The 9,400-nt window shown below is 38.7% G+C and overlaps 1 pseudogene; it reads right to left on the bottom strand.

Moving 5' to 3' along the window:
* Positions 1-7,575: 7,575 nt before the first annotated feature.
* LOC138398345 (SWI/SNF-related matrix-associated actin-dependent regulator of chromatin subfamily E member 1-like) lies at positions 7,576-8,228 on the bottom strand (annotated as a pseudogene).
* Positions 8,229-9,400: the final 1,172 nt, after the last annotated feature.

Below are 9,400 nucleotides of genomic sequence, written 5' to 3' on the forward strand. Positions count from 1 at the left end.
TGATTCATGCTAAGGCACCAGCAGTTTTGTCCATTTCTTTTGCACCTTCAGTACAAGTGTTCAACACAATTGTTCCAGTAAAAACCAGGTGAATCAAAAAGGTTATTCAATGGTTTGACTATTTCAGCACCACTTGTGTTTGTTGGCAAGTAGTCACATAAAAGAAGACATTCTTCAATAATTAGTTGGTGCTGATGCCACATGAATACAAGCAAAACAGCAAGTTCAGCCCCATCTGTAGATACACCCATTTATAATGCAAGTATAATTTTACAGATGAGCTGTTAACTCAGTCTTCATGTTTGCAACTAAATTTTCAATTTGACGAATTACCTAAAATTAACCATCACTATAGCTTTCCTTATTCTTTTATTTATTTATAGTTTTTCCCAGTGTATTTGGAGTGAATTCCTCCTTTCCATGAGTTGGAAAGCACTTTGGTGTTGGTTTCATATCTTTCAACATTTTTAGATGTCGATGGTGCAACTATTGATTGAGAAACAAGTCTTTTAATCTCCCTATTTTTTGCCAACTATTCTTCAATATAAAAAATATTTTCACAAATTTTGATATGAAAATATTAAATTATGAAATATTTTAGATAAAAATTTTCAAGAACTTAAAAAATTGCAAAATAAGACATCAAGATATAGTAATGTTTTTATAGAGGTACAAGAAAAATTTCTGAGTTTCAAAATAACAATTTCCTGGATAAAGAGGTTACAGAGAGCATAGTGATATAACTGCAGATAGCTTGCAAAAGCCCCGTGGAAGTACAGAAGCAAACTGAGTTAATCTCTGAAAATGTACAAATGTGTACCCTCAACTTACTACCATAGAAATTTCTTTCAAAACAGTAATTTACAAGCATACATTCTATTAATCAGCATAACAATGACATTGTCACCTGTCATACAGCCTTTGGAAAATCTCACTGTACATGAATAAAGAAATGAAAATGAAAACAGAAACATGTTAGTATTAATATAATGAAAATAATTTTGACCTTGACTAACCCCAAAAGGGTCTCAGAGACTCCCAGGAATCTGGACCCTACTTAGAGAACCACCGTCAAGGACAGAATGGATGTGCTTATACCTAAAATTGGTAACTTATTCAAAACATGACATTCTCTGCAGTTCAAAGGCCACTGCCCCCAGCCCCAGACCTTGAGCTCACTGACCAAGGCCAGTGATCGTGTTTCACTTGTCTTACTGTCCTTGTTACAGCTCCTTGTCCATAAAACATATAACCACACTCAATAAATGTTCATCGAAAGAACCTGAAGAACTTTTTATTTCAGTAGAAAATATAAAAAGATTTTTAAAGCTGTGGTGCCATCACATGGCATGATATTGCAAAGCAACTTAGAAAAAATACAGCATGTGTTATTTTTTAATCTTGAACCCAGTCTGGATTTAGGTTGCCACTTTGTATTAAAAAGATTTTCTTTCACATCAAATTAACTTGCAAGTATCAAATTATTTGGATAAATTCCATCCCCTCCTATTTTATTTTGATGTAGGTTGAAATGATGGTATTTATTACTGAATAGTTTTTCACTAGATTTATTGAGCTGACCAGTCTACCCTTTCATTTCTTACTCTTCCATTGCCAAGAAAAGTTAAATGGTTCTCATTGTTGTAGTTAGCTCTCTCCTCTCCTCTCCTCCCCTCCCCTCCCCTCCTCTCCTCTCCTCTCTTCTCTTCTCTTCTCTTCTCTTCGACAGAGTCTCGCTGTGTTGCCCGGGCTAGAGTGCTGTGGCATCAGCCTGGCTCACAGCAACCTCAAACTCCTGGGCTGAAACGATCCTCCTGCTTCAGTCTCCCGAGTAGCTGGGACTACAGCCACATGCCACCAGGCCCGGCTAATTTTTTTCTATTTTTAGTAGAGACGGGGTCTCAGTGTTGCTCAGTCCGGTCTCGAACTCCTGAGCTCAAGCTATCCTCCCGCCTACTGTAGTTAGCTTTCTGATAAGAAAGATGTCTCCCTGACAGGGTTCTTAAGCTACCTCTGACTTTTGATTCAAGTCTTCACACTGCTTCCTTATGGACCTGCATTTCTTTTGAGAGCCGACATTTATTTCATATTAGGAATTTCAAGCACATTTTTGCATTTTCTATTTTCATTGAGTTTATTTTTTTCTTATGCCTCTTTCAAATAGATGAGTTTTTTTTACTTTGTGAATTTGTAGGTTCATGTACTTCTTACCAAAAGAGTGAGGTTGATCATATTCACAGGAAACTCTTAGATATATGGAAACTGTGGGTGCTCTTCCCAATTATTATTATTAGGAATGTGGCAAATCTGATGACAGGCCATGGGTATACTGAGTTCCTTTTACTTAAACTGTTAAAAGACTTTCAGATCACTCAGTCACTGTGATGGCCAGTATAGAGGAAAGGACCTGAGTCAGATACTGGCTTTAGGGATGTCCAGATGTCCAGTTCAGGGACAATGTGAAGAGGTGGAGAATTTTTTCGTTTGTTTTGTTTTTGTTTTTTGGAGGTTCACCAAGGTTATTGAAAGATTGGAAGAACTAAAATTTTGTAACTAGGGTACCAAGTACATTTACAGTATGGCTACTCTTTCATTATTTAAACATTTCGTTTCATTTATTCAACAAATATTTATGGAGAATCTAATACATAATAACTATTGTGTATCTGGGACCACAGATACTGAAAAAGAAAGGATGCTCATCTTTCGTGAAGCTCTTCATCTAGTGAGGCATAAGCAAAGTTAACAAGGCAGCATGGCACTTGTAAAGGCAAGGCAACAGAAAGATGACTCTGATCCTTGTGCATTGGCATGGTTATATATGTATTAATACACGGAGAGAATTTATAGTGTTATAAAGAATACATGATACCATGTTGTATGGATCTTTCTATAATATGCTTTTTTGTTCCCCAGTATTTTTAATTTAATTTAATTTAATTAATTAATTTATTTATTTTGAGACAGAGTCTCGCTCAGTTGCCCAGGCTACAGTGCCGTGGCGTCAGCCTAGCTCACAGCACCCTCAAACTCCTGAGCTTAAGCAATCCTTCTGCCTCAGTCTCCTGAGTAGCTGGGACTACAGGCATGTGCTACCATGCCCGGCTAATTTTTTTCTATATATATATTTTAGCTGTCCAAATCATTTCTTTCTTTTTTTAGTAGAGACGGGGGTCTCGCTCTTGCTCAGGCTGGTCTCGAACTCCTGATCTCCAGCGATCCACCCGCCTCGGCCTCCCAGAGTGCTAGGATTACAGGTGTGAGCCACTGCGCCCGGCCCCCAGTATCTTTTATATGTATTCATGTTATACATGTAAACTTTCTTATTCTTTTTAATTGCTGCATAAGATGTGAAGGAAATAAAAATATTTTACCCCAAAATATATTTCCTTGACATATTTTGAGATTGCTGCTCAGAGCCAGCAAACAGAAGTAAGCCTGCAATACTGTCTTTTGTGGGAGAGATTTGCATCTGTATGGATGCAGCCAGGTTTTCTCTGAGACCTTCCCCTGTCCAGAACTAGGAAAGATTAACTGAGAGTCTAACACCTTTAAAGGGTCTGAAAGAAACATTTTCCATTTATTCTCTCGAGAGCTGCTACCTGTGAGGTTTCATTTACATGACAAGACCACCTTTGCTAGCCAGTCAAAGACTCTGTTCTCCCCCTCCCATAACCTGTTTCACCACCATAACCTGTTTTGCCATGCTCCAAGCCTCTATTCTCTCTGTAACCTCAAGATGGTATATAAGCTTCTGCACCCTAGTGGGGGTTGGATAATCACTGTAATTTTCCCCGTGTACACATTAATAAATTTGTATGCCTTTTCTCTGATTAATCTGCCTTTTGTGAGTTGATTTTTCAATGAACCTTTACAGGGCAAAGGGGAAGTTTTCTACAGAAGCCATAGCATAAATAACCATCTATTTAGCCATTCCTGATAGGCAGTTAGATTGTTTTCATTTTTTAGCTTTTTCAAACAGTGCCACAGTAGCCACTTTTGTGCAAGCCTCCCTGAACACGTTCCTGTTTCTTTAGGAGAGTCACCAATAGTGAATTTACTGGGTCATAGGGTATGAAATTTAAAAAATAGTTTTAAAGTAGATTCTGTAGAATTGTCTTTATTTTTAAGACAGGGTCTTGCTCTGTCTTCTGGTATAGAGTGCAGTGGTGTGATCATAGCTCAGTGTAACCTCAACACCCTGAGCTCAAGTGATCCTCCCAACTCAGCCTCCCAAATAGCTAGCACTTCAGGCATGCATCACCATGCCTGGCTAATTTTTTTTTTTTAGTTTTTGTAAAGACGGGGTCTTGATGTGTTACCCAGGCTGGCCTCAAACTCCTGGCCTCAAGCAATCCTTCTGGCTCAGCCTCCCAAAGTGCTAGGATTACAGATGTGAGTCACTGTGCCTGGCCCTAGAATGGCCTATAAAAGAGGCTGTGGCAATTTGAATTTTGTAATCTGAAGGAGATTAAAAAAATTATCTAACTTTTAAACCAAAACATGTATTACTTAGGTAATCAAAAACAAAATCCATAAAAATATTCTCAAATTCTCTTTGTCCTCCAGATATGTGGAAGAGAATAGGTGGATTTTCACCTGTCCTAGCTCTCTCCAGGGAGTCTTCCCAGCTGAGCAGAAGGTGGAGAAAGTAGCTTCAGACAGAAAAGATTAATCAGTCTTTAGAGAGCTTGCTTCTGTCCATGTGGCCTCCAGAACTTACCTGACAAGTAAGAAAAAGCCATAAATTCACTATAGATTGAATATCCCTAAACTAAAAATCCAAAATCTGAAATGCCACAAAATCTGAAGTTTTTGAGTGCTGACATACAATAGAAATGCTCATAGGAGCATTTTGGATTTTTGGATTAGGGATGCTCAACCAGTATAATGCAAATATTCCAAAAAACAAAAGAAAATTGAAATCTGAAAAACTTCTGATCCCAAGCATTTCGAATAAGAGATATTCAACCTATATTGGGTGTTTTATTTACAGTTCTAGCACGAGAGAAAAGCATCTCTGAGCTTTAGGAAACAAGATTTTGTTTGAATATGTAAAAATATTGTCTGAGAAAAGAAAAGGCTTTTGGAATTCACAGAAATTTATGAAATGGAAATACTTCCTTCTCTGACACGGACAGTGAATGTAGGACTTACCCAGAGTGCTTAATGGGATCTTTAATAGGAATAAAACTGCTTTAAGTGAGGCTCTTAGCTAAAACATCAGTGTACTTTAATACTCTTTTACAAGTGTTATCACCTACCACCAGAGGGGGCCAAAGAGCTTTCCATGACTCCTAAACTCCCTGGCTACGGGAGAGAGCCTCTGTGTCACATTTGCCTGTCAAAGGTACAGCATGTTGAAGGAAATCAAAATATCTTACCCCCAGATATATTTCTTTGACATATTTTGAGATGGCTGTCAGAGAGCCAGCAATCAGAAGTAGCCCTGCAAAGCTGTCTTTTGTGGGGGAACCTTGCATCTGTAGAGAATCTGCACTGATGCAACCAGACTTTCTCTGATCCAGGATGTAGGAGAGATTAACTGAGAGTCTTATACCTTTGAAAGGTCTGAAAGAAACATTTTTCATTTATTCTCTCTGAGGGTTGCTCCCTGTGAGGTTTTATCTACACAGCAAGACCACCTTTGCTAGCCAAGTCTCCTCTTCTTTCCTTCCTCTAACCTGTCTTGCCATCCTAACCTGATTCACCACCATACCCTGTTTTTGGCCATGCTCTGAGTCCACGGTATTTGTGCAACCTCAAGATGGTACATAAGCTTCTGCACCCTGTGCCGGGGGGCAAGTAATTACTCTGTGATTCTCCTGTGTACACATGAATAACTTGTGTGTGCCTTTCTCCCAATTAATCTGCCTTTTGAAACTTGATTTTTCAGCAAAGCTTCAGAGGGTGAAGGGGAAGGTTTCCCATGGCTCCTACAATATATAATAATGTTTAAACTTAGTTTGAGATGATGGATGTGCTAATCACCCTGATCTGATCACTATACATGATATATATCAAAACATCATCATATACCTCAGGATTATGTACAATTATTATTTGTCAATTCAAAAATTAAAATATTTATTTATTTACTTTTTAATAGAGACAGGGTCTCTTGCTCAGGCTGGTCTTGAACTCCTAAGCTCAAGCGATCCTCCCACCTCGTCCTCCCAGAGTGCTAGGATTTTAGGCGTGAGCTACCACACCCAGCCTAAAAAATTTAATAAAAAAATAAAGTTGGCATCCAAGAAGAAATGCCATACGTTTCATTTTCCTAAAGAAGCAACTTTATATATAAGACGAAATATGCACATTGTTAAAATAATACCAAAAAATCAATACAAAAAAGATTTTTGTATATAAAAGCACAAAATGTTATGAAAGACAACTACCCTCTCCTTTTGTGAGTTGATTTTTCAATGAACCTTTAGAGGGCAAAGGGGAAGTTTTCTACGGAAGCCATAGCATAAATAACCATTCTCTCCAATCCTACCTATTGCCCAGAGGCAACCAATTTTTAAGTATTTTTCTAGAGACAGGATATCGCTACTTTGCCCAGGCTGGACTAGAACTCCTGGGTTTGAGAGATCTTCCTGCCTCAACCTCTCAAGTGGCTGGGGCTACAGGAGTGCACCACTGCACCTGGCTAAAGGGCATTTTTAACTCCTGTTTCATTTTACTCTGGAAAAAAAGTATGTATCTTTTTAATAATACAATAACAAAGTACAGATTTTCAAAATCTATTCACTAGCTTGAACCACTGAACAATTTACTGAATATCCTGCCAGAGAGATTCCATGTGATGAGTCTTTAACAAATATAATAATTCTACAAAAGCAACATATTTACATGGTTCAAAAATCCAAAAGTTTCCAATAGGAATTCAGGTCTCCTTCCTACCTCTGATTCTCAGAGGCAACATATTAAAGTCATAGTTCTCTGTTCATCAACCTGAGACATTAGCTACCTGCTTTATATTATGCTAGATAATTTATATTATAAATATAGTGGCAGGTGAGGGTTTATATTTATTTTATGGTATTATGAGAGGTTGACTCTTGTACTCCCCATCTTCACTCCCTTCTCCAACCTCCCTATATAAACATTTCTGGGTCATTCACTAGTCAAGCTTTATATGATTTTGGTAGAAAATATTCACTGCTAAGTTAAATACTGGAGTAATTTTTTCCTTTCTTATATAATATTTGTTTTTGCTGGAGTTAATATCTCACTTTTTAATTCATTTTCTGTATACATCATCAGGTTTGTTGAATGTCAATTATATTTTCCAAATGACCAAATGTCCTGTTTATCTTTTTCCATTCTCTGTCCTCTTGCTCTGAGCTGAACTGCTTGTGCTCTGAGCCTGCACAGAGCCAGCTCTCACCCTCCACCTTGCCCTTGCCACTTTACACTATTGGGTCCCCTCTTGCCTGGGTCCTGTGTTTTCCTTTTCTTGGTTTATTCCCTCATTTGCTGGAGCACATCTTCCAGGAACTTCCCAAGAGAGGGTGCATAGTTAGTCTGTCTTTCTTTCTTTCTTTCTTTCTTTCTTTCTTTCTTTCTTTCTTAGATTTCACCGATGAGGCGGTGGTTTCTCTGGAAACGGGCAGTGGCTGTATGCTTCATTGAGAAACCATCATCATAATCATCTGGATCTTCAGCAGGCTGAATGCTCAAGTACAGTTCTCCTTTCTCCATGCAAGACTGTCTCTGTCGACTTTCTTCCTCTAAAGCGGCTTCTGCATGACTTTTTTGCATTTATGTAAGCAAGGTATGCGGGGGGATTATGATAGGCCTCCATTGATTCATTGTACTGTATCTTTTCTGCTTTGTATTCATTTAAATGTTCTTGTTTCTCTTCATCAATGAGATCTCGCCACATGCCACCAATAATCTTGCCAATCTCCCACAACTTTAGGTCAGGGTTAGAAGCCTTTACTTGGTCCCAGACCTTTCTGCCGTACCTCATGTAGGGCATCAGCGGCTTATCTGGTGGCTTTGGGGGTTTTGGAATCGTAATACCAGAGGATGCCGTGACCCAGCTGTTGGCGCCCAGGTTCCCTCCCAGCCTGTAGTTGTAGGCGAGATGACTGTATGGATTGTATCCCACAAACCCTGGTGTGCTGGGCATTTGTGTTGCAGGAGCTGGGGTGGGAGGTGGGGCATAAGATGGTCTTTTTGACATTTTGGAAGATTAAGTTCTCAGTTCCTTAAGAATGAATCTGAAACACAGCAGGCAGAAAAAGTGCCCGCAGCTCCGGCTTCGCTTCCCCCCCCCTTTTTTTGGTAGCAAAATGCTGTTTATTTTGAGCATCTGGGTGCAGATGGGTGGAGGCCTAAAAAGGCGTCCACCACCATTAGCTTTTTTTGATGAATATTTGGTTTTGGACTGTGTTTCGGCACTTCATCTTTAGCCAATCACTGTGCCTAATGCTGTGATTGTCAGAAAGAATCCATTTTTCATCAAATGTAACAATACAGTGTAGAAATGGTTCGCCTTTATGTAATGTCAGCAAAGAAAGGCAAGCTTCAAGACTATTTCTCTTCTGATGCTTGTTTAATTCGTGTGGTGCCCATCTATTCAGCTTCTTTATCTTGCCAATTTGTTTCAAATGATCCAATATTGTTGGAATAGGAACATCAAACCTTGCTGCTAATTCATGCGTAGGTTGAGATGGATTCACTTCCATTACAGTTTTCAGCTCATCATTCTCTACCTTGGTCTCAGGTCACCCATGTGGCTCATTTTCAAGATTAAAATCACCAGAATGGAACTTCTGGAACCATGGACATATTGTGCATTCATTATCCACATCCTTCCCAAACACTTCACTGATATTTCAAGCCGTCTTTGCTGTATTAGTTCCACACTGGAACTCATATTCAAAAATAACATGAATTTTTTTCTTATCCGTGGTTTCACAAAGGTTGCTCAAAAAAAAAAAATTGAAGGATAATCATAATCCAAAAACCATGCGTTTGAAATAATGAGCATGTACCTTCACAATAAAAATAAAACAAAAAATGTCACAGTGAAAATGTCAGAGATATCAACTGTCAAACTTGGCACTTAAGGAAATAGGACGTTTCATACTTAATGACATAATGAAAGAACATGAACACCAGAGGGCAGCAAATCATCATTCAGAGGAGGAGCAGCACACACTTCAGTAAGGCCAAGATTCTTTTCCTGAAAATGTGATGAGCTTGTTGAATATCCATTAACAAGGGATGCCTGATGTCAGAGCTGCTTTTACCTGAGTGATAGTTTCAATTTTTGTGTGTCTTTATTTTTCAATGTTTTCCTCCGCACTACACGATTCCCCTCCATCTTCTCGTGAAATACGTTGACATGCTACACTCAGCGTTTGCGCATGCTGGGGTCCTTACT

This window comes from Eulemur rufifrons, chromosome 17 (genome assembly GCF_041146395.1).
Source record: "Eulemur rufifrons isolate Redbay chromosome 17, OSU_ERuf_1, whole genome shotgun sequence".
Lineage (NCBI taxonomy): Eukaryota > Metazoa > Chordata > Mammalia > Primates > Lemuridae > Eulemur > Eulemur rufifrons.